The sequence below is a fragment of the Amblyomma americanum genome, chromosome 9, assembly GCF_052857255.1.
Source record: "Amblyomma americanum isolate KBUSLIRL-KWMA chromosome 9, ASM5285725v1, whole genome shotgun sequence".
Classification (NCBI taxonomy): domain Eukaryota; kingdom Metazoa; phylum Arthropoda; class Arachnida; order Ixodida; family Ixodidae; genus Amblyomma; species Amblyomma americanum.
The window spans coordinates 72090372-72116744 of NC_135505.1; the positions used below are offsets into that span (position 1 = coordinate 72090372).

At 45.7% G+C, this 26373-nt stretch overlaps 1 long non-coding RNA gene across 1 annotated transcript; it reads left to right on the forward strand.

Annotated features, from left to right (window-relative positions):
- Nucleotides 1-9352: 9352 nt before the first annotated feature.
- LOC144105270 (uncharacterized) lies at nucleotides 9353-11340 on the forward strand. The gene is made up of 3 exons (XR_013308743.1): nucleotides 9353-9451; nucleotides 10686-10728; nucleotides 11232-11340. It is a non-coding gene; the product is annotated as an uncharacterized LOC144105270 (long non-coding RNA).
- Nucleotides 11341-26373: the final 15033 nt, after the last annotated feature.

Here is a 26373-nt window from a genome sequence, read left to right on the forward strand (position 1 = left end):
CCAAAATCTATGGCGCTAATGTTCCATACAAAAGCGTTAAAGAAAGAAAAAGAGAGCAGTATCATAAAGACATGAAACGTGGTTATATGAGAAAACAGGACGAGTAGGAAAAAAAAAAAACTCACATAGAGCGTTTGTGGGCAGAACATGAAAGACAACTAAAACAATGGAAGGGAACAATTAAGGAGATTGCAAAGATAGACCGACGCAGAGGTTAAAAGCGCGAAGAAAAAAGTTGTTGCTGACAACCCATTAACAAAACACACATGGAAACGCCGCAGGAAAGGGTGAAAGTGCTATAAGTATTCAAGACGAAAGAGAGGGGAGAAAAGAAAGCAGGACCGGTGATTTTCCTTACCTGCGTCGACACCGTCAAGTCGACAGGCATCCGATGCTTCTTCCTCTTGCGTGTTCGGCGTGCCTCTGCCGAGACGTCTAAACAGACATTTACAAGCATCTATTGGTGTGCCGTTTGCTGAAATAAGCCAGAATACGGTACATGGCTGCAGCAGATCTCTGCTTTGACACACAGGCTTCATCTACTCCTTCTATTTTACTTGTATTGGGAGATCTTTTCATTTCGTTCAATTTTTTTCTTCTATGCCTTGGTGAACTGACAACCGCTTCAGGTTAGGAGCAGTGCGGCATTAGCATCATGTTGGCAGTCTTCATGATGCTGTGTTGTTCATTATTTGAGCATTTATAGCTTGCCTGATAAATCTGGAAGGAGGAATAATCTTGTGTCATATCATCTGGTGTGCCAATTCCCCATTGTGAACCCACCAACGCAGGCTGCCAAAAATTTCTAGGTTTAAGCTCCAGGTTTCACGTCGCGCAGCTGGTGACGGCGTCATCTCAGCAAACGGTGGTGTCGGATAACACACTGCGCTCAAAAGAACAACAGAAACAGAAAGTATATATCCTATTAACCAGCTTCCTAGCATAAGCAACCAGTCCGTGCTGCTTTCTGACCTCCAAACCTGACTCCCGTGACCCATTTTATGAACAAAATACATTCTTGTTGTAGAGCTGTCACTTCGACAGTATCAATGAAAACATAACCGGCTTCTAAGGTACATAGTTTGACTATCTGGAACAGCTGATTATACTAGAGATAGTGGCATTTTTATAATTTGCAAATAAAGAAACCGACTCATGCCCCTTTTCTCCTCAGGTGCATTCTTTCTAACAACAAAGCGCCGTGATACAGCGGTACCACTACGCGGCTTTTATATAAGAAAAAACATCTGCTGCGCTCATCGAAATCTATTAACACACGTGATCACTGCGATATTTTTCACTAGGCTTAATGAGATCAATCACTCTCTGACTTAGAGGATTTTCTTCTCAGAACGTAAAAAATATATCTTAACCCTAACCCGCCGGTTCAAATCTTTTCTGAATACTCATAAAAGTAATGAGCTTTCTCCTAATTATGTTGATGGTATGGCCGTAAAAGCTGCAGCTCGTTCAGCGTATAAAATATTTCTTTCAGCTTTTTTTTTGTTGAAGCTGTGCAACTGTACTGTGCAATCACGCGGCACCTCCGTGTTTTTGCGATGTTTCTAGTGTGAATTGTATCTATCAGCACTCAGAAGCCGACTTACTGTTTGAAAGTGCCGTTATCGTTGTGAAGTGAAAATATGCACTTACACTTCCGGATAAAAACTAAATTGCACACATCTTTTTTCTAACATATAAGTTTTTTGGTTGTGGTGGTATGCCAGATTTAGAATTTAAAAAAGGGCGAGCAAGGTTTTATGATACGTATTAGGAAATAAACACCCACCTCTTAATCGCTGATCAGTTTCTCGAACAAACATTACATCGAAGCTAATTTATATTTTCTACTCTCCACCATTTATTCCTTACCACCTCTCATGTATTATTTAGATCTCGCCAACGCAGCTTTCCGTGCTCATTTTCATTGCTAGCAACTCTTAAAGTTTAGCAAAACATCGTTCTGCTAGTTGGTGTATTATGTTAGGAAATATTCTTTTTCTGTCTTGTTCCATTTTAATTATTCAATCAGCGCTACCCCAGAAAAGGTCACTAAATAATGCAATTTTCTCAGGATGTTCAACAACATTAGACAAGGTTTACAATCTATCGTTATTTTTGCAGCTTTCAGCGCTATTCTTGAATTGAAATGCTTTAACTTGCTTTGATTCTTTTATTAGTAACCGCTTTCAATAAGCTATGTTTAACAGCCGTTAGTCACCGTTAACTTTTGAAACAATACGCATCCCCCATGCTGATGGTCTGTGTGCCATAATTTTTGTATATATGTAGAAGTCGACAGTGACGTGGCTGTGAGTGCCTTTGAAGGCTGAGAATAAGTATGCGTGAGCTTTCTTCAACACTCATGCGCTAGAGTACCTCTCAGCGCTGCAGATGCCTGCGTAGAGAGCTCTTCGTAATAATTGATTGACGTGACGTGAGGATTGTCATCACCCTAAGGGCCCCACTAATTACCAAAGCTATGCTTGTAATTTGGATGCTGGTCCTTTAGACTGAGCCTCCTCTACTCGTTGTGTCAGGCAGTACTGTGCTAGCTATTCGAGCAGCCTTCCAAATATCAACCATTGGCCCGGTTTCAGGAGTTCTGGGAGCCTAAGTCTTCGAGAAAAACATGCTCCTTCTCACATTAGGGAAAGATTGGGTTTCATCAGCGCATGCTCGCTCGATAGTGGACCAATCAAGGCCAGTCCAGTTTCAACACGCTGACACTAATATCACTTTATTGCCAGTTAAAAGCTTGGCCAGTGCGTGGCGAACGCTATTCTTGCTGCTCGTTAAAGATTCTTAGTCTTCACAGTCTACTTCCAATGATTTTCTAGAGAAAGGTCCTTTGCCATCAGAAGAGCAGACCCCCGGACCAGCATTAGTGGCTCATACCCTAGAAGAAAGCAGTCCCTCTGCCACTCCACCTGGCATCACAGTCATCACAATACCTCTCAGCACCCGTTCAAAACATTCCACCAGCTCAACATGTAGGTCAGCTTTCTTTGGGCCAGTCGTGAGCCATCAGAGATCTTATGGCCGGAAGGAACGCCCTTTTTGGCCGTCGTATTAATGACCTTGGTGATTACACAGGCATGCAATCCGCATTGGTATCTTGGCAAATACTGTGCCCTAATTTCCACCTCTATATACAGATATGATCCTGACGATCGCGGTTTTCTAGATACTGAAATCAAGATGCGGTTGCAGCAAGGCCTTTATCTTCCGGCATATGGCTCGTAGGTTTTTCTAATTGTTGTATCTCTTGGAGACAAGAAACGTTGGTAAGAAGTAAAACCCACTATACGACGGTACATTAACATGTAGTGCATCCATTGCTCTAATAATAATAATTTAAATACTACTAATAATAATCTAAATAATAATAATATTAAACCTGGGCTGGCCCTTTCTGCAAGAAAGAAGGAAATGCATCAGCCTAAAGCTACTCCATAAAATTTATTCAGGTGGAACGCGTATAATGAAAGAAACACATATACTTGATCCGACATACAGATCCGCGAGAATAGATCATTCATTTAAAGTTTGTGAATATAAGTGTCGAATCAACATATTCAAATATGCGTATTTCGCAAAGACAATTCATGATTGGAATGGTTTGCCGGAGTGCCGTCAGAGCCGTCCTCTAGCTTTGACGGTGCTCTTGGCGAATTTTTGTTTACTTAGTGTATAAAATTTTCTTCGTGTGCTTTGTATACACAATTGCAGTTTTTGTATCCAGTTCTTTTATATGCATTGTCTTGAATATTTTTTTTCTTGTTTGAATACGTTGTGTATCTCGCGTTATGTTTTGAACATGCGTTACATTTTTGTGCTGAATTGTGTTAACCTGTAGCATTTTTTATGTCCCCCTGAAATAATACTCGTTTCAGGGCGCTGTAGGCATCTGAATAAATGAATAAATAGTAGACTTCATGCAATACATTACCGGATATGCCTATATTGAAGCAGTTAGATTTTATAGTGCTTATTGACAAGGTAGCCTCAGGCCTTCAGACTACAAAAAGAGCGTTTATCATACATCGGCCACTGGCCGCGGCCATCTTCTGGGGTTAACGCCTCCAAAGCACTGCTTCATTTTTTTAGAACTTCTGGCCTGCACGATAAACTGTCGCTTTACCGAGCACTTGCTGAGTTTGGATAGTGGCTTCATTTCTCTGCTAGTTTACTCTCTCCTTCATCTTTTTATCCCCTCGCCCCTTTTCTCCTAGTGCAGGGTAGCAAACCTCCCTGCCTCTCCTTCTCCTCTTCCTCCATGCAGACTCCAAAGGATCATACAGATGATATCTCAAGAGCTTAAGCCGTGCCCAGGCAAGTATGGCATTCCTACATAATTAAACGCCGTTCTTGTGTGTGATGGAAACATCTTTTGCAATCTTTTGTGAAAGATCCTACAACTACATCAAGGACTTCCTCACGGACAGGACCGCTGAGCTACGAGCAGGCGACCTACAAACGCAAGAGAATAAGCTCGGGAGCACCGGCGCACCGCAGGGATCGGCCATTTCGCCCATGCTGTTCAACCTGGTAATGATCGGAGTGGCCGAGAAGCTCGCGGACATCGAAGACATCGAAGACCTACCAACAATGGCAGAGGCAAGACCAGACAACGCGAATACGAAAAAATCAGAATCGTAACCAAATCCGGCAACGTGATCTCCGAGGTCAGCAAAATCAGGATCCTAGGCATGGTCATCGAAAAGCATGGAAGAAACGGCGAAACCATCACCCGTCTCACGGCAAAAGCGGCGAACGCTATGCGACTCCTCAAAAGAGTCACTTCCCGGAAGGCTGGCATGATAGAGGAGAGCCTAATCAGGCTCGTCTAATCCTTCATCATCAGCCACGTCGCGTACATTGCAGCCTACCACAGATGGCTGCAACACGAACGACACAAAATCAATGTAATTTCAGAAGAGCGTAAATGACGGCGCTGGGCCTGTTCGAGTCCACGAGCACGACCCGCCTCTTAAACTCGGGATGCATAACGCGCTAGAAGAAATAGCCGAAGCGCAACGGACCTCTCAACTGGAGCGGCAGTCCACGACCAAAGCCGAGAGGAAGATACTGGACGACCTGGGAATAGGACACTCGAACGAGGCGGAGATGAAGCTCCCTGTCCCCGAAGAGGTCCGATGCCAGACCAGAATCGACCCCATACCCAAGAACATGAACCCCGAGTTTAACAAGGGAAGAAGAGCGGCGAGGGCAAAGGCTCTCATCGACCTGCACGCCAACGACGAGCACGCGCGGTACGTGGACGCGGCCGAATACCAACGGAACGCCTTCGCAGCGGTCGTCATAGAGGCGTCGACCGGCGCCACGAGGACGGCAGCGAGCGTGAGAAGCGCCGGAACGGAACAAGCGGAGGATGTGGCCATCGCCCTGGCCATCGCTGACGCAGACTGTTACACGGTGCTGAGTGACTCGAGAGAGGCGGTGCGAAACTTCGCCAAAGGCCAAGTCTGTAGGGAGGCCGAGCGCGTACTACGAGCGACCAAACTGCAAGACAGCAGAGTAAGAATCAAGTGGTTTCCGGCGCACGCGGGCGACGCGTCGGAACGCAGAGAGAACCACAATGAGACGGCACACGAAGCGGTGCGAGCGCTAACCAACCACGCCCCGGCAAAACACCGTCCGACGTTGTTCGGAGCCAAGGACCGCATGACGGACTACAGCGAAATCAGAAGGCCTACCGCTTGGCTCGCAGGACTCTCCCACCCCCGCACTCGAGGCTGAGTCGTGCGGAGGCGGTACTACTGAGTAAGCTCCAGACCGGATCGCTACCGAGCCCGGGACTGATGCCTCGCATGTACCCCGAGACCTACCCGACTGATGCGTGTAGAGTCTGCCGGAGGGAGACGGCAGATAACGCGCACATCTTGTGGGACTGCATCAAAAATCCAAGGGAAGCAAGATCAAGAACAATCCCGCCGCGGCTGGAGGCAGCCGCGAAGAGTAACGACCAAGACCGTCAGCTATGGGCCGTCCAGCAGGTCCTCGGGGCGCTCGAAAGGCAGGGACCTAGCGAGCCGGAAACGGCCAGCGGAGACCCGCGCCGAGTAACGGCAACCTCGTAGACGACGTAGGCCCTCGTCGTGGCGCGCGAGCACCCAACTGCGGGCACAAATAAAGTTTGCTCCAATCCAATCCAATTTGCAATCTTACTCAAACGAGCTCTACATTTACTCCAGATACACGGCTTTAGTTATTTTTGGAAAAGTACAAATGCATTACGTTTATAGATTAATTCGGGCACCTGGTATATAAGCTGCCAACAGTATCGAATAATTTTTGTCTCTGAAAACATCTCAAGAAGCGCATTTTCCTCCAGCCTGGAGAACTGAGGCCGTAGATATTTTATGTTCACGTTTACTGCGTTCGTAATTAAAATACGATAGAATCTCGGTTTTTACATTTTTTCTTTATATCGAATAGGCGTGACATGTGTGCGTTCAAAGGGTGTCGATACGCATGAGTTTCAAAGCTAAATGCCCTTCCAGTGTGCCGTGAATTCATCTCTCGTATATCTGAAAAACCTGCCCGTCGCGGTGGCTCAGTACTTAGGGCGCTCGGCTATTGAGCCGAAGTTCCCTGGTTCGAACCTTACCGTGGGGGCCGCGTTTTGATGGAGGTTGAAACGAAAAGACTCCGGTCTGCTTTACGGTGTCAGTGCACGTTAAAGATACTCAGGTGACCGGAATATTTGTGGAGCTTTCCACGACAGCATCTCCTTGCCTCTTCTTTTACTGCCACCTTCCTTTCTTCCCGTACGGTGCAGTGCGGGTGTCCGCGGATATGTGAAAAAATTACTGCACAATTTCATTTCCTAAAATATAATTTTTATACTTTCCATTAAATGTTACTAAGCATTATCAAAAGCGCTTCTTAATGCTGCCGAACAATTTTCTTTCTGAGTGGAATAATTTTGCAATTTTTTTTTGAAATAAGCAGGCAGGCAAGCTGAACAAAAATTTACTTTACGGTACTGCGCACTTTGCCGGTATGAAATGACATGTAAAGCCCTTAGAACAACATTAATCTAATTGGATTTCTCCTTCCAAGTTTCTAAAAACTTAAAATGCGTTTTTTCTAAAGCAAACAAAGGCCACAGCGTTTACTCAAATGGTCATGAAACAAGCAGTGGACGCCGCGCGCGGCACCGCCATCTTAAAGGGGCTAGCAAGAGTGGCGAGTACTCCAATGTCTTCCTTTTTTATCACTTCTCTTCATCGCATGATGGATGTTGCGTCCTGCTGGGGCTTTGCATTCACTGCCTTTTTTACTAAACCCATGCCATATCACCAAGCAGCTGCTGCTGCGAAAAGGAAGCCCAGGAAACGCATCGACGAGGAAACACAGGATGAACCCTATATCCGATATAATAAAATGACTTCAGTACGTTCTTCGGTGACTGGCGTATCTGTATAGTTTCGGCTGGCGTATCTGTATAGTTTAGGTTTCAAGCTAGCGAGTTTCACACGTAAATTTTACTCAGCGACCCGTGTCCGCATTGACTGTGCGTGGGGCATGAATCCCGAGAGAATGGGGAGTGATGTCCTGGATTGGAACAAAATGGTTTGCTGGCTCTTAGTACCTACTTAAAAAGAAAACACATGTAAGGTTGCTCCGAGGTGTTTCATAAAAGGTATGTGACACTCATTGAATCCTGCTTAAGCATGGTGCCAATTCTGAAGAGAGGGCTCTGGAGCTTGTTGTTCTCGACAAAAAACCAATGTTTCTTATCACTGATAGGTTGTGTTCTTATTTTTATTCAAACTTGGCATATGACCAGGAGCCCTCAGAAATGGAGGAGCTCTTTAATAAGTCGCACTTGTACTGTCTTAGAATAAAGTTTTTTTTTCGCCCTTCAAATATATATGAAGACGGCCAAATGTCCCTTCAGTAAGCAACTCAGGATATACTTTTTTCTGGTGCATTAGAGCAGTTGCTTGTTCCTGTGCTGTAGGAGCAAGACTCATGCCTATTGTTCTCTTTTAAAATACCCCAAAACAGCACAGAAAAAAAGATCAATTATATTTTTCTCCATCAACAATGCAGAAAAAAGAGCAGTGACTGTTTAGAGTGCTTTTGTTAGCATCTTCTCTCCCATAAACCGCAGCCCGTGATGAAAATCACAAAAGGCCCACACATGACTTGGCCACTTTGCAGCAATACGCAATACATTGCAGACAGCGCCTAGTCCTTTTTCACGCAGGCAACATACTCAATGCAGCTAGGAAATCGCTTGAACAGGAACTTGGTAGCACCCTGGGCTCAGGCATCTCTAGGCACAGCTTTTGTACTATGTAGCTACACGGATCAGGTGATTTCAAAACAAGTTCCCCATAAGCAGGAGGCGATTTAACTACGTTGTGTTTGCAAACAACGCTCGAGCACACATCTTTTCGCTGAGAACAAAAGCTTAAACCTTGTACTTGAAAAGCAGCGTTGCTGCACGCTCCACGTTACCGTTTTTTTTTTGTCGACTGCTGCAGCATTTATTAAATAGAAAAACGCTGTGATCTGGCTTGCAGGATACAGCGTCACATCATGCCCGGCCCGGTGATTACAACTATACTAGTAGTATGAATCATGCCGTAAGGGGGGGGGGGGGGGGCAGAGCTTTGCTGCTAGTGCTTTTTTTCCGCTACTTTCTTCCCATCGGAAACTTCTTTGTTGCTATCACCACCTCTTTCTTCGCCCTCTGTGTGCGCAATACTTCCTCGCAGCGCTAAGAATCTGAAGCCCTCTATTGGCAGTAAGGCGTCAATGCGGCAACAAGGCTCGAGGGCTGTGCGGCAATGAAACGCCGCGTTTTCTAATTCAGTGCGCGTCCAAACGCAGACCGCGTCGACTACTGTCCGCGAGGCCCTGCAACTAGTGAATTTGGATCACAGCTTCTAATTTCAATGCCGAACACGTAAGTGAGTTAAAGTTATACGCAGGAATTTCGTGCCTGCTGTAACTCAAGGACTGTTCGCATTCCAGCTCTGTTCATTGAAGCAGTCGACGTGAAGGAACAAGTCTCTAAGGGCGGTGAGCAAACTTTGAATCTGGAATAAGCGAATTTCGTTACTATCAGCGTTATGGTGAAGTTAAAGCAAAGGTAGAAGCTGAAAGCGCTCTATGCTTGGCTCTAAGCGCCCGTGAGCAGGCACAATGGAATGAGTGATTCCCTACTTTCTTTCAGTTCGAAATGGATGGCGGAGAAAGCTCGACGCATGTTCGATACGAAACCGAGAATGCGTCTCTAAAGTTTGTCGGAGGATTCGAAGCGATGGCTCATGAACGGCAACAAGTGAGGCCTCAAAAAAACCTCCGTCGTATGCTCAGCCGCATCCGCTTCATAATATTTATCTCTCTCGCCTGCCTTGCTGTCACGGGGCCCACTTTGACTTACTTCTTACTACGGGAGAGGGGTGAGGTAAGTGTGCACTTATTTCTTTGCTCACCTTAATTTGTAATTGTCTGGCCAATGGAAAGTGAACAGAGAAAAATGACAAAATTGGACGGAGAAATTTCTATGGTCTCCAATGTACAGCGAATCTCGGCCGCTTCAGTAGTTAACGAGGGCAATGCAGAAAGCCGTTGACAATGTTGCGTGCAGAGGCAGCAGTAACTTGCCCAGTAATGACAGGAAATAACTAAGAGGATTCAAAAATATGCGAGCACAGATAAGAAAGTATGCATTATATGTTCATATAAATAGGGTTGAACTTTCTCTGCCAGAAAAAGTATCGTTTAGATTTGAGGCCAGTCGCGGCAATCGCGTGACCTTCCTGTAGTGAAACCTACTAAAATGACAAAGTTTAGCCGAAAGTAAGTATGCTGCATTTCACCGTCATCATGTGACGATGGCTAGCCGTCGTAACATTGAAAAAGAATAATCGAAATTTTAGTATTCCAGAATTTTCGTTTACTATGTAAGAATCTCTTATTGCTGTATAGATTTAAGGGCTTTTATTTATTTAAAAAATTGAATATCATCGTGAAGTAGCCTGTAATCGTCGAGGAGGTAGTACAAGACACAATGCGTGAGTATAAACGTGTCTTGCAGAGTACGTAGTGTTAGCCTACGCACGCGTCACGCTTTTCTGTGCTTGAAAAATAATCTGAACATTACGTAGCTGAAATTTTTTCTATTAACTGCAACGTGTTTTGCACAATCACAAGCATTTACAAAACTTGCGATTTGGGTTGTGCTTAAGAACTTTTTTTAAATAAATACACACAGCGCCTTAAGAAATTATATGCTGAAGGCGAGAACGACGAGCAAGAGCGAAAAATGCCCAAAGGCATGGAATTGCTTCCAAAATAAAACCTTTACGATAGACGAAATATAAGAGAAAAGGTTGCAGCTTTATCCAGCGTTACCGTTCGCATTTTATAATCTAGAACCAAAAGGCTAGACATGCCTAAATTGGAAGCCTCCGCATTCCACCCCGTTAGGCTTCTTAAATTCTAAAGCATCTTCAGGTTTGATTAAGTGTCACATTCCCATGAATTGCACTGCCTCCGCACCTGGTGCAATAAGGTTGCCCTTGAATTAAGACACACTGCCCGCAAGCCGCTACGGGGAGAAAAGAAATGGGTAATTACATGCTGGTTAGACATATTGTTAGGGTTGGGACTGATAAGAGCAATTCATCACTTTGCAGGCACAGAGTTGCTCGTTTCAGAGCGGCGCATATAACAGCGACGGTGAGTGCACTTTGTATTTCTCCTTGAAATACTCTCGAAGCCCACTGCTTCTTTAGGAGAGCAGTAGACATATCGTTGCGTACATAGCACATCATAACTTTATGCACAAAGAATGGGAAAGCGGACGGAGGCGTGTGCATGAGGTTAACTCCCGTGGAGGCAGATGCAAGTCTATACTATTAAATGGAGACGTTAGTGTGGGACATATTTATATCTGCTCTTGAATGGTGTTGTCTGTACTCCCAACAAAATTGAAAACGGAGGAAACAGACCTTCTTCAGGACGCAACTTGAAGCTCAATTCTCCTTATAGTTCTGTGTTCCTGCATCTGTTCTTTGCTTATTAAGGCCGGTCGTTCACACATGCCCGGTTCAGAGGACATTTCATCAGTTAGATTTATCAGCTACTAGCAAAAACCACCAGTGTGGTCTTGACATAATAACCTCATTCTTTTTCACGTGTTGCTCAGGATGTCAAATTATTCTTTTTTATTACTTTTACAGTGCTGCAGACCGATGGCGATTGTTAGTCGTTGTTGCCCTTGGTTCCTTGTCACCATATTGCGCGCCGTGCTCATTATTAGCCCACATTGCGTGTAGCTGCGCATAACTGAGCGAGGTGCTGTTAGAGGATAGTTTACAGTGTAAGCCGCTTCACGTGTTTATAGGCCACGAGCACAGGCTGGTGACGGGAGGGCATACGCAAGCCCCAAAACTTGCTGCTTAATCTATAAAAAATTGGCTAGATGTAACGGCGCGGATTGTAGAGCCAGAAACTGGGCAAAATAAAATATCGCCTTTTGAAACTCTTCTTACGATGTGTTTTCTACAACTTAGCCTTTCATACAACGTCAGTGTCGTTGCGCACTGGCCAACGATGAAAAAGACGATATGATGATAGGTTTAATTATAACTTAGTGGCTGCGAGTCTAACGAAGACTGCTTTCTTTGTGCTAGTCTCGTTCTTAGCACTACTGGGGCCATCGAGCAACTATCGCGATCTATTACTTATATTTTGAAACTGACGGTACAGTGCGGGTAGTGAGGAAATGAATAAACGGAATGAAAATACTTGCCTTCATGAGTAATTAGATGGTCGAATGAACACTTGCCTGGGAGCTTCATGTCCACCTGTCGTCACATGCCTGAATCCAAGCAGCACAGATACTCCGAATGCTTTGAGAAAAAGGCGCCGTCCTGGCCCCTGTCGTAGTGTTATCACATCATCATAGTGAGGTCGTAGGGGTCGACCACGCTAGGTTTAATTGTGCTGCTAGTGTCTTGCGGGCGAGGTTGCGTAGGGGGCAGGCGAGAATGGCGTCATTGGTACAAAAATCCAAGAAGACAAATGGCGCGTATGTGCCAGAAGTCGGAAAAGGCGAGCGTACCCAGCTCCACCAAATAGTGCGCGGTTGCGAGAGAAAGATTTGGACGTCATGATTACTGAATGAAATAGACATGATGGCTTCGGACCTATTCCAAGCAGTCTCTCCGGCGTAAAGCACTCTTTACTGTTGAGTTTTTTCGTAGCATTCCCCAGGGCGACGTATTAGCGGCGGCCTAGAATGTCCTTCTGGAGCGGAAGTTTTCTTCTCCATCGATTGTCACTACGGCTCTTGATAAATTGCAGTGGGTGACCATTACCAAAAGTAGATATCATTTTGCACACCTGGTCGATTGTACAAATTTAAGCCGGCGCCTTTCTGTTTATGCAACGAGCCAGCCACATTCGAAAGCCGGATGAATGCCTTTTTGGGTGCCTAGTTGGGTAGAAAAGTTTACAAGAGCTTGTTACAATCCGGTGACCGCCCGTCTGTATTAGCGGCGTCGTCGGCAAGGGCCACCTGCTGGAAACCAACACTAAGCTTCTTCGGGATGGTTCCGAGTCACGCGATAAGCATCGCTCCCTCCTTCTTGACCATTTACTCCGAAGGGCGTCGCTTAGGTGAATTCCGGGCGGAGCGGTGAGGCCGCCGCAGTAAACGAGCGGCAGCTAATCGCTAATGGTCATGGCTAAGATGGGGGAACTAATGCGGCCTCGAACCCGGTGGAGGACGGTCAGCGTAGGAATACGGCGGCGGGCTAGCGGTCGTCGTCCGATACCTTCACCGGCCTCGCTAAAGGCACAACCAATTTGGTGTTCAAGTAGGCCGACCTGGGGCTCCGGCCTTGGTCGTTGGATTCTTCGAATGAAGAAACAGGTGTCAGCACCGCGTCGGAACTTTTGGCTGGCCAGAAAACATCCTCTCCGCAGTCGACGTGAACCCGACGGCATCCTCCTCTCTCCCTGGCTCGACAAGTGACGGGGGCGTGTCCCTATGTGCGGTGGTGCGTGTTTGTGCGCAGGAATGCAAGTTTGAGGCCGCTCCCACCCCGGCGAGGACATCCTCAGCCTGGGAATCTAGGGACGAAGAACTGTTTAAAACTAGTCAGCGAGTGCAATGAAGATCATACTCTTTTGCGTCCTCCATTATGATCCTACCTTAAAGGACCACAGAACGGGGTGTGTGAGCTTGGCTTTAAAATGGTTGCACTATGTAGAGTACAGGCATCAGAGCTTCCATGTAGAGTACGAGACCTCTAAAGCGAGCGGGAAATTTACAGTACCTTTTTAAAAATTCCCGCTTTCCCACCTCGCGGCGATGCGTGGTGCCAGGCTTTCGCACTAAAACCTGGCATACGACGTCACGTCTTGCAAATGACGTCAGCAGCCGGGGGTTATCATTGCTTCAAAGCGCCAAATTCTTTCAGACGTCACGCGCTACCGTGGCCTCCGCCACTCCGCGTGCGCCGCAGCCGGCGACGGCAGGGGAGGGGCCGAGTGAGTGGGGCCGGTGGAGCAGCGCCGCCGTTTTGGCTTGAGAGAGGAGAGAGAAAGGCGCGAAGACGCGGAAGTTCAAATTATAACTCAGTTTCCACAAAACGCAATGAAATATTTCTTGCTGGGGGGTAATTATGAACCGTCGTCTTCTAACATCCCAGACATATCGCACCTTTACTGAGACCCCGTTTCTAGGTCCCTTTAAGATCCTCTCTTCGGAGATAAGCTCACTTCTGAACTCACGTGCTTGTAAATATGTAATTAAAACAAAGTCTTCTTTCTCCACTAACGAACTCTTTCACTCAGCGGCGCTCCTGTCTGGGTCTTAGCAGGCGCCGTCTTGACCGAGGTTGAGTCGAGAAGCGACATCGATCCCCACCTTCAACAAGCTGTATCATACCGGTACTGACATATGGGGCAGAAACGTTGGGGCTAACGGAATGGGTTCAGCTTGAGTTAAGGACAGCGCAGCGAGCTATGGAAACAAAAAATATAGGTGTAACCTTAGGAGACCGGAGGTGGGCAGATAACAAAACGGGCGGAATAGGCGAGATAACAAAAGCGTCTTAATGACATCCTTGTCGAAATAAGAAGGAAGAAATTGACTTGGGCAGGGCATGTAGTGCGAAGGCAAGATAACTCCTGGTCTTTTAGGGTAACGAAGTGGATTTCAAAAAAATTCGAGCGTAGCAGAGGGCGGCAGAAATTTAGGTATCAACCCAGAATCAACCCGGAATCACCTTGTGTCAACCACGAAAGAATTGTGCTTTTGTACAACATTTCGTGCTTAGCAATGCTAGAACGCCACCCTTTTTTTCGTAGAAGTTTTACCCACTTGGCCGCCACCTCTTGCTCCTTGTGCCAAGGCACATCCGAAGTGCTGTCCTCAAAGAGCTCCATGACCTCCCCACTGCAGGTCGTCTGGGCGCCTCGCGTACTTATAACCGCGTGCATGGACGACTTTTTCGGCTACGTCTACTTCGTTCTGTACGCTGATATGCTAATACCTGTGACTAGTATTGGTACAAGCACCTTGCAACACCGGCACCCATGCAACATGCCTAATACCCATGCAACATAGATAATTGTCCCCGTATTGCAAATAATTGGTTTCACCATGGTCCTTTCTTGCGCTACCTTTTTCCAAAAAGTTTCGGTTTTGTTTGGTTTGTATAGGTTTAACGTCCCAAAGCGTCTCAGGCTATGAGGGACGCTGTAGTGAAGGTCTCAGGAAATTTCGATCACCTGAGGTTCTTCAACGGGCTCTGACATCCCACACTACACGGGCCTCTAGAATTTCGCCCAAATCGAAATTCGAGTGCCGCGGCCGGGACCGAACCCACGTCGAACCCATATTCGTGCATAGGCTCTGTTTCGTGCCATGAGAAACTTCCGTGAACCCTCCCTTTTCTTTTAAAAACTATTTTTCCCGTGCCAAGTTCTGGCTTTCACCATGTCCTTGCTCTGCGCTCACAGATTTTACGAAGAAAGCGTGAATTACGAAGCGGAAAGCTTTCCTACTCATAAGTGACGGCCATGTACATGCTGACAATAGCCGCATGCGGGTATTCGTATGAATAAATTCATAAAGTAGAAGTCGTTCCTGCATGCAATGAGTGGCCAACGCCAGGCTTTAAAATGAAGCAAACGCAATCTAGACGAGCACGGTCAACGTACGTCGTACTTGTAGAAAAATGTCTCTTCAAGTCCCGAGGTCAATGTGCAGAGTGGTCACAGTAGCGAACTTTTGAGCTTTGAATTCAGGATAAACTTTGTTCTCTTCCACATTTCAAAGCATAAGTAGCATAGGTTCCTGATCACCAAATCCTGATTGCTGCATAAATTTCCCCAAGCGCACAAAGCGTGCAAAATATAAGCGCACAAAAATAAAAACCTCCAAAATATGAATTAAAACTAAAGTCAAAAACAAAATAAAATCTTTCTGAATGCAAACTGAATAATTGAATTCAAACAGAACTGGATCCCATGTGTAACGCAGCGATCAAGCGACCAGATGTCAATCCACAATGCACAATGCAATTATACAATGCAGGCATAATATCCCTTGTGAATGGCTGCTTCATGCGCTCGTTCCTAAAAGCTCCAAAGGAACTGCGTCGTCAAATACCCTTACCAAATTTTATTTAGACAGTCTATAGACTGTCCATAGACTTCTGTTTATAAAGTTTATAGACTCTCTATAGACAATCCCTAAAGAACAGTCTATAGACAATACAAATCCTATAGACAGTCTACAGACAATCTATAGGTTTATGGCCATACACCTTTAATAGACATTTGTCAATAGAAAGTATATAGCTTATGAATAGACAAAAAGATATATCTATAGGAAGGCAATAGAGTCAATCAGAAGTCTATAGACTGTCTATAGACCATTTTTATAAGGGTAGCGTCGTCTAGTCAAGTTGTTATAGCACTCTTTCGAAGAAGGCGCCAAATATATAAATAGTTTCATCCCGCCAGCTGAGCGAAAACCACTGTATTAACGAAACTTTGCTCCAGAACGTTGCTTGATTTAAAACTGAAAAATCACTCTGATGCGCACGACCGTCCGCGCAAACGCTGCTGCGAAACTCTATTTACGCTAATGATAGCTGCACTTGAAGAACGCGATAGACCCAGAAGCGTGGAGCAGTGACCGCACAAAGGGCTATGTCTCTTGTACACAGCAACCCATGAAGGCTTGGCCTTTGTGTGCTCGGAAGCTTTGTTTGTGTTTTTGCTGCTAGACCGACGTCGATGCACGCACTTAGACATACGATCGCATGACGCTCATATTTTCAAGCAAGCCACAATGCGTTCCTCAGTACGATTTTTGACTTCCGCCTGAGCTGGAGGTCAGATGCGTTTAACCTCGTTTCCTTCTCACTGCCCAGAGTAAACGTGCTTAAACGTCTGGCAACTCCTGATAGGCGCAGTTATTCATTTCGTGTGTTAAATGTACACTGAGCCTTCTAGAGCGGCAGAATTTTTACTTTCTACTTTTTATTTAACCCTCACACAACCACTGTAATTCACTTGAGTGCTCGGAGCTCCAAGCTAGACGGTATATAAGCCAGGTCCTAGAAGAAGCTCGCTCCATTTCATAGCGTCTGCAATCCTGTGTGCAAATTTTTCAGTTCTAGTGTGTCTTACAGAAACTGCGCTCAGGTACTGCGCGAAAACATGCAGAGATTCGAGTGTGATACAGAAAAGTTCAGAAGAGATACGAAATTTATTACAGTTGTCATTAGAAATCCTAAACTTATACTTCACTGTTATAGCATGTGGGACAGGGAAAATATAAAAATTTGGTGTTAGGGAGAGAGAAAGTTCTATAAACTTCTCCTATCCAGGGTGGATGACGAATTCTCTTAACTTGTGCGGCTGACTTGGATTTTAAAAAGAAACCTACATTCTGTGATTTTCATATGCCATTTGTGAAATTATTCTTAAGAGTGCGACAAAGAGGCTGATATGTTCTGGCTTAAGGCATTGTCTAGTTCGGGCAATGAATAGGGTACAGAGCACGAAGGCGATAAAGCATGAGAATTATTATTTTTGCTTCTCCGTTTATGTTGGCTTAATGGTTTCAAAGTCGAGCACGATAGGTCAAAGTTTAAAGTGTTGCATAAATATTCCAGTTTTGATATATGCGTTTTACGCTCATTGGGAGTGCGGACCTACTTGGCAGTGTGTCCCATTTGTTCAAAAGCTCTGGTCAAATACAAATGTTAAGATATCAGTATATGTAACCTGCTACGGTGTGCTATTGGCAGCTTTGCGGATGGAAACAATGCATGGAAGAAGCAGCTTGTGTTCTGTATGCAATCTTAAATGAGGCTTAATCTGTCAAGTTACAACCACGGACATGGATCTCTGTGGATGCAAATATCTCGAAAGGATAGGTTTGTTATAAGGCCTGTTAGAACAACCGGCTGACTGATGCGAGGTCGCGAACAAACTTTATTGCAGCCCTTCCTGAAGTAAACAAGCTTGCTTTGGCGTCTGTGGACATTGGCTCCATCACTGTGACATGGGGGCGACCAGAAGGTCGCTTCAGCTACTACTTGGTAGAGGTGACCGGCGGCCAAAATGCGGTCAGAGGCGCTGAGGAACCGTACCCCTCCGGATTCTGCACAAGAGGCAGAATCCTTCACCCCAACCAGACAAGCGTCACTTGTGACCGCCTCGAAGCATGTACCAATGTCAGCTTCACGTTGAGGACTGACCTCGATGTATCACCTGAGCTCACTTCCACAGGTACCGTACTACGGGGCATCTTCATCCCTGGGAAAGGTACATATCCACTCTGCATTTACTACAATCTATTAGTGTTCAATGATATTCACTGCTATTTACAGAGGATGCATTTTGACCTTGAAGTTGTATGGATAATGAAGAACTTTTCTATTGCCGTCTATTGTGTCCTGTGTCTATATCGGAGGCAAGTGTGAGAAAAACGAAGGCTCTTGCGAAGAAAAGAAAAAGATATTCACAATTACAGGCTGCCTGAATCCCGAAACCTTTCTTTTGCAGTTCATATTGCTGTCGAGGTAGACGACGACAGCCGAATAAAGTGGTCTGTTAGCAGAGCGAGTGGGCAATTGCTCCCAGATTTATCGTTGAATTTCTTGTGGCATGACTGAATTTAGCATGCAAAAGTTCGCAGTTGACAGTAATTTACTTCAATCTGTTTCATTTTACTTTATATTTTTCCTCGGGTTATCGAAGCCGCAACAAAGAAAAAAAGAAGTCAGTCAAAGGCTTTTGATATGTGTGCAGTTCGGCGCACCAGCAGTACAACAAATTAGGGAAGCACAAACCCCGCCTTTAAGATTTTGAAACGATAGTGGTAATGGATCCTTTCAGTGGTTTCTCTGCACACATGCTCGCACTCAGTCACAACACAGTTTCCACATTCTCGTTTTTAAACTCTTCCACACAACACTTGGCGGCCATAATATTTCACAATTTTATGCTCCCTTCCTATCATGTCACAAGTCAGCAGAATGTAGACTTACTGTTCTTTCGCACACGTAATATTTCCCTGTATCAAGTTGCTGAATGCACAGGTAATCTGAAATAGAGAGAAAAATAACTAGCACACAACCCTGCGTTAAGATATTTGTGTGCAGCCATCGCGCAGTCATCAAATCGTATCTTCCACACAAGGAACGTTGCAGGACAACTTGATCCTCAGTAACATAATCATGTTGTAGCTGCTGTTCCTAAACAAAATAAAACTACTGCCGCTGGTTCTGTTGCTGCAGGGTCAGGCAGCAAAAAGTTTTTGTTGGGTGAACGTTGTTCATAGCGATGCTTTCTTACCTGCTTTTTAACCAGATCCGGATCCGCCAAGGAACATCACGATAGTCGCAGGAGTCTTCCGCAGCCGGATCCAATGAATGCCTCCTGCAGATTGGCACGGAACTCTGGCAGGCTACGCGGTAAAGCTCTGCAGCGCATGTCGCACGTGTCATCCGGAAGCAGACGTCACTTCTTGCACAGACGTCCAGACATTTGACACGTGGCAAGAATTTGACAGCACTATAGATACCGCGTACTGTGTTTTGGTCACCACTACCGCATTTTGCGGGCCAGAAGTTCTCCAGAGCGCCGCCGCCGCAGCCCAAGTTCGAACACCTGCATTTCGTAAGTAATTCCGATTTCTGTTCACGCACTTATAGCATTCAAGAAGAGGGCTTAGTCGGCATGGTTGGTGCAAACAGATGGAAATGAATGACCAGTGCTAACAGATAGATTGGAAGGAATAGAAAAAAAAATCAATGTGTGTTCTCCTCTTTCGTCTTAACTGTTAGCGTTTTCAGTAGTTTCCATCAACTTTTTGCATGTACAAGAAACGCAATGTCTTGGAGGTAGTCAGACCAATCAGAGTCCTCTTCTTGTTTTCTAAAGAAATCTTACTTTAGGTGCAATTTTGCGTACTGAAATTTGTGGGCAACGTGCCGCCCGGCAATTTTCTCACTAAAGTCTTTAATTTCATGTAAACTTTATTTGATCTAATGCGCAAGACTGCGAAACAAACAAGCCTGGAATCAATAGCGTAACAGTTGCCTGCGTAATACAGTGGAGCAAGAACACCTTATGGCAATGGGTCACAACGCTTACCTTCGATATACACTTCGGTTCTAGAACATACCAGGCCTGACTTGGTACAATATCCGAAGGTAATGCATATTTGGTCTTCCACTAATATATTTTGATAACAAATTTTTGCGATAGGTGGCGTCTTGAGCGCCGAAATTTGTGGTGAGCAACTTTTGTACTTGAGTCTTCGCCAAAGTGACTCCTACCTTTATAAAGTTCTCAGCGGGCACTCAGACAATGCTGTCGATGGGTTCACGTTATGGATTTACAGGTAAGACACTCAGGCGTTGATGTGGACATTGGTGTAACGGAACTGGGTTGAGAGCCAGTGCTGATACAGCTGTCAAACCGCCACCGTGATGGGTAACAAAACTTGGGAAGTTATTTTCCTACAATGTGTGGGAGTTGACAAATGTGGCTGACGGGAAAAGGTGGTTCGTCATGACAGAACATATAGCTGTTGAAAGTAGCGGGCAGATCCGAAATGTAGCACCTGCTGTTGACTTTCGAACAATCCGCGTCTGGCGACCGCTGAAAGCTTTTTCTTGTGCGTGTCTCTTCAGTTCTTCTCGGAAATCGCTTGTGTTTCTCTTAGAAACTGATCACTATATCTGCCAGTTCTACTACGGTTCTTTGTTTTGTCTCCATGATAGCAGCTAAATCGCAATGGCACAGGAGCTCAGCATCAGTGGCCGCGAACGGTGTTTGTAGCAGAGCAAGACATTACGAGCAGGTTGGTGCAACATCTGGCAGGTGTCTCAGAGAAACTGGCTACTAATTCCGAAAAAATAGGTTTGTGTGCAAAAGGGAAGCTTTTTGCGGAGTATTAATACCATTGCAGGCAGGCGTCAAAAAACAAGCGAGTCATTTTAATTACTAAAGTGAATAAATATATTCTTTTATTTAAATGTTTGCTTATTTTAGATAGGCACCTCATGGTAATTGAAGCAGGCCATTAGTAAGAGCCATATATGTTTTTATAATTTCGAAAAGAGGAGTATCTTTTCCGCATCATTTGAGCCATTTCTCGCAGAATTGGAAAACCATGGCCTTTTAGGAGGGCGCAAAGAGACATCAATCAAATTGGGACACTTCGTGAGCACCTACCACGCAACAATCTTAGCTCCACCCGAACTGCAGTGCTCCCCGCTCCTCTCCACTTCGCTGCTCCAGGGAGGGCAGTGCAGAGGATGCCACTTTGCATGTGCACAACGTCGCTCTGCGGCCTCCCGCAAGTGCGCGTATTTCGAGTGGCGCGAGAATTGGGCCAAATTAGTCGGGCCACAGCGGCAAGAGGGATCTCGTTTTCGAAATTTAGAAAACAAATATGGTTATTACGAGTGGTCGGCTACAAATCTCTAATCACAATTGGTGCAAATCAATAATCGTGAAAGAGTAAGCTATTAAAATTCAGTTAATGATTTCACTAATCATGATTCGGCTGTTTTTTTACGTCCGCCAACAGTGGTAGTAATATTGCCCAAAAACGTCCCCTTTTCTTAAAGACCCTGCATTTAAAAAAATTAGTAGCAGGCTTCCCTGAAACACCTGGTATGTCAAAAGGGACTTGGATGCAAACCTGCACCGAGCAAAAACACTTGACCAAAACACAACGCTTGTAGACAAAAGTTGCAATGAAGGCTGACTATCAAAAAATGTCTCCTCAGGTCCTCCAGACGTGAGCGACGCTGCACTTACAGCCGCGGGCGAAGATTCCTTTACTGTCAGTTGGGAACGGCCCGAGGGCTCGTTCGATTACTACTGGATGGTGGTCAAGGACAGCGACAGTGCCCTTGATGGCTCGGAAAACCAACGTGTAGGTTCATGCACGAGTGGAGCACTCCTTCGACCACAGCAGACACACATCACCTGCCATCACATGAAGGGCTGCACTAACGCCAGCCTGACCATTTACACGCACGTCAACGGTCCTCCAGAACGTACTTCCCAGGGGGTCACCGTGCATGGTATATTTATACGAGGAAAAGGTATGCTGTAGTACTGTTGCTTATAGAATTGTAGTGAATGACCATTATACTCCAAATTCCGGCAGTGAAATATGAGGGCCTTGAAGGCAAAAGGTAGTTGATGGTAGTACCACTGCAGCGGCTTATGGCAATAACTGTCATGGCATCCGAACAGCTAACATGTAGTTTTTGAATAAAATATTTGGCAGCAATGCTCACTTGAGCTATGCGTTTAAAACACAATGACGTCCGCGCTGCGCCAGTCAGGCGTACTCAAGTGCCCTACGTTACAGTATTGTCTAAAGAGAGAGAAAACGTTTTTCAGGGAACTTGCCCGCCATCTACTGTGAAGGTAGGCGAACTTAAAGCTGTGCATTGCAGAGGGATGTTGCCTGAATTAATATTTTTCGTCATTGGTGATGAATTACTTATCTATTTACGCAGACATAACTTTTCTTGCGTCTAAGAAGGCCAATGAAGAACAGCTTATAACGAATGATCACGAGTGGTAACGGTACAGTAGCATCGTAGAGTTGAAATAACACCTCGTTTAAAAAATGGCTGTGGTAAATTTAGCTCTTGTTAGACCTGGAGTGACGCGGTAGCTACATGTGGCCGAATGGAACTCGCTCAGTCGAATTGAAAACTCAGTGTTTCGCCGCTCCTTTCGCTGGGCGTTCCTTCTTCATCTTCGTCCCACTTGACACGGCGCATGCGCACAGCTGTTACAGCTCTGTTTCTCCGGCGCGCCACACCGCCGGCAGCAGGAGCTGCGCCTCACCACGTGACCAACCACGCGGCCGGTCACGTGACAAACCACGTTATCAGGGGTGGCTACGGTGTCCCCGTTGGCCACGCTGAAGGCTCGAAGAGGTGGCGTAGTATTGCTACCGTTACAAAATGGCTCAACAAGCTGCTGTAGATGGTTTTGTGTGCTGATAGCGTCATGATAAAAATGGATTACGTGAACCTCTGCAGTAGGTTTTGTACGGCCTGGGCCTACTCGGTTAAGTAAACAGATGCAAAGAGATTTTCGATGTGTGGATGCGCAACTAGCCATCTAGAGCGGCCAAAAAGGTCCTTTCTTCATACGATGTTAAGGCAAATAAACGAGTAACTGTTGTTTATCCTCCACGCAGCTACAATTATAAGGCTACACACGAAAGCTATATATAGCCGCCGCTGTGGTGGTGCTGAAAAACTTCTTTAATGTTCAAAAAAAAAGAGAAGACCACACATGGTCGGTATCCTTAGTCTGGGACACCGCACGACGAGGCCCCGTCTCGCACCCGCTTTAACATGCAGCGCCATTTGGGACCCCAGTTTGCAGCAGTTGAGGAGGGCAGTCTACAATGCCTCTCGGTAGGGGTAGATGAAGGTTGAAGTGGAGCATTCTCAATACATGCCCACACCATGTGAAAGATCGTGGTGGCCGAGTGGTTATGACGCTCGGCTGCTGACCCAGACGTGGGTTCGATCCCGGCCGCGGCGGTCGAATTTCGATAGAGGCAAAACTCTAGTGGGTCATGTGCTGTGCAATGTCAGTGCGCTTTAAAGAACCCCAGCTTGTCGAATTTTCGGAGCCCTTCAGTACGGCGCCCCCTGATAGCCTGTGTCGGTTTGGGATGTTAAACACCCTAAACCGTAAACCAAAAACAAAAGCTATATTGCTTTACAAAGCTTTCGCGCGTCAGTCTTGGGCATTTTATTGACACCACTGCCAGTCCGAGAGTCAGTGAAATTAATTAAAATAAATTCAGTGCAATTGCCATCTGCTCAACGCGTCGTTGCGCATAAGCCTTGTCAAGTTTGCGATGAGCCAACTGAATTTAGAAATTCCGACCGTTGTCGCTGCTTCAAACAGCGACCCGCCTGCGCCGTCGCGCATCTTTTCGGTACGACGACGTCCACGATCTATGAATTTAGTGCCGGGAATGACCAGTTCAACATGTATGCCATGTAGAAAAAACCAGGGTGAAAGAGAGAGTACGTGCAGAGAAGGAATCACTAATTCTATCGCTCTGTTCTCTTAAGGATGCACTCCTCGTTATGTGATGGTATTATTAAATACAGTGTTCGTGTCAGCGAACGGATGTGTAAAGAGGGCCCCCTGTCTGTCGAAGAAACCTATTAATGGTACCGTATGATAGCCCTGAGTCGGATTTCAAGTGCCTACTAATGTTTTTTAGGATCTCTAAGATACCATTCACATAGCAGCTGCAGCGCAAGCAATTTCTAGCCGCACATGAGCGAAAGCGACAGCACGCTACCAGAACGGCTACAACTGCGCCTCAGAGGTATGCGATTGTCACGTGTTCTTCTCGCCGCGCCAGAATGCGAGCGGGCAGTATGTTGCAGGAGCAGCGCTATGTGACGACCATTTGTAGGTGGCGCTGACGCCCTTTCTCATCGGTCGCACTACTGCGGTATCCGCGTTGCGTGGCTTCTGAATTAAATGCGCTGCAGTTGCGACGATAATAGAATTTTCAAAAAAACTTAAAGCTAATATGGGCATTGCTTACGCTGGCTTACAAACCTCTCAATAAATGAGTAGCCTAAAGGTAGTAGTGAAAATGAAATATTAGGTATTTGTCCGCCGGCCTGCTAGTTAGCACGTCTTACTTTTACTCTGATCAACTACACATGTGACTCTGCTGTGACAACCAAAGCGCTCTTTTGACTCAAAATACTTGTTTGAAAGCTTCTGAGAGCCTTTGGTGAAACAGCTTGTGTAGATGGATGAGACGGGAGCACAAGTTTCTTGATTAAAAGTAATTACAGTGATATGAAGTTCCGCCTTATGTGCAGCACGAGCTAGCGTTATTAGGTTCCTAAGTGGCCTGGAGGTCGTTTTTACTTTTCACTTAGCAGGCACAGTAACTACTCTTTATTACTCCTTACATTTTATTGCTTTTGACAGATTTAGATATGTGTTTTTATAATCATAAATTTCATTTTTTTCTACTTTTAACTAATTTTTGCTTCAACGCAAGACAAGCGGGGCCTCAATTTACCCTGCAGAGCGCTCGTTTCCAGATGGCCTTGGCGTAGGTTGCACGACTCGGGACTCCAGATTTCCTGGTTTGATTCTATTTTGAACGAAATATTGTTTTCAGCCCAGTTAATTTATTTATAATCTTACTTGTTAGAAACATTTGGAGTCATGTTTTTCTTTAAAATGAGGATTTATCTCATTTTTAATTTCAATTTTACGTGACGTTGACATCCTCAAGATTATCGAACAATTAAAGCTTTTTTCTTGTACCCCTGAGGTTGCCCTAAAACGCGTGCTCTAAGGCTACTGCATTGAAAGCCTCAAGTTTTTACACTCGTGACGGGGGGCTTCTAATAAAATTTAGTTTGTTTTCTAATAGTGAAATTGAATATATGCTGCCAAAATTATCTTATACAAATGCTGGAGGCACGCTGTTGCAACATGAAATTCTTTTTTCTATCAGGATGAACCATCGAATAGCCCAAGGGGCGTATTCTATAATGGTCTGTCGCCGCTGCGGTGGCTCAGTGGTTATGGCGCTTGGTTGCTGCCCCGAAAGACGCGGGTTCTGTCCCGGCCGCGACTGTCGCCTTTCTGTGGAGATAAAATGGTAGAGACTAGTGTACTATGCGATGTCAGTGCAAGTGAACAGACTCCAAGTGGTCGAAATTATCCGGAGCACTCCACTACGGCGTCCTTCATAGCTTGAGTCGCTTTGGAGCGGTAAAACCCACAAAACAGCATCCTTAATGATCCACTTCATATTCTTTTTCTCTCGGTAGTTACGTCACTGAGCGAAAGCAACATCCCGTGGCAATACCACACATCCAAAGATTGACGCAGCCGATCTGGTCCTGCCGCAGCTTCCAGTCCGCCTGATCGACACGCCCCATGCTGCACTAACTCATCGCCGGCCACTCCTCCAGTGCCACACTAGCTCAAGACGCATTCTCGAAAAGAAGGGGCATGTGAGGGCGCGTTTCTGTCAAGACCAATGAATTATATTCTCTGATGCCATGTTTCAGTAGGAGAAGCTATTAACGACAGAGGAGAAAATGGAATGGAAAGGAATTCGATTGATACACAGTACGGCAACCTCTCGCCGCCGTGACTGGCGGATGATACGCTATGCTGTGCTTCGAGCGTAATGCACCCGCGCATATCTTCCTTGTTTCGCACGGCGAAGTGGCACAGATATCTGACCGGGGACCGTATTCTATAGCGATGCATTCCATTGCCATTATATTTCTGCTCCACGTCAGCGGGATGAAAGCAGAATCACATAGTAAAGCTTTCGGCGAATCACACACACAGCTGGTCAGAGCGCCACTGTCGGTAAGCCGCGTTGTTCTGCACATCCAAATCTTATGAATCCCGGGAACCACGCTGCGCCAATTTTTCGTAAAAACGACGACCAGTTTCTTCGCCAAACGACGACTAACGTTGTCTGGTGCGTAAAGTGTGTCGTGATCAATCACTTGTAGGCGCCGGCGCTGCCGGCCTATGTGACACGACCTCGGGAGGCGTTCATTCAAGCCGGGAGCAACTTGGCCACGTTTCCATTACGGCAGGAGTTACGTCTTCTCTAACGCACTGCGGCAGTGGGACGAGCAACCAATGAAATAGCACAGAATAGAGTGTCAAGAAAATGGATCGTTAGAGAATACGGCAGCAGGCTGAATGAAAGGCCTGAATGAGGAGAGTTACAAAAACTTGTGCGCATGAAATACGACACTCTGGATGAGCGCGAGT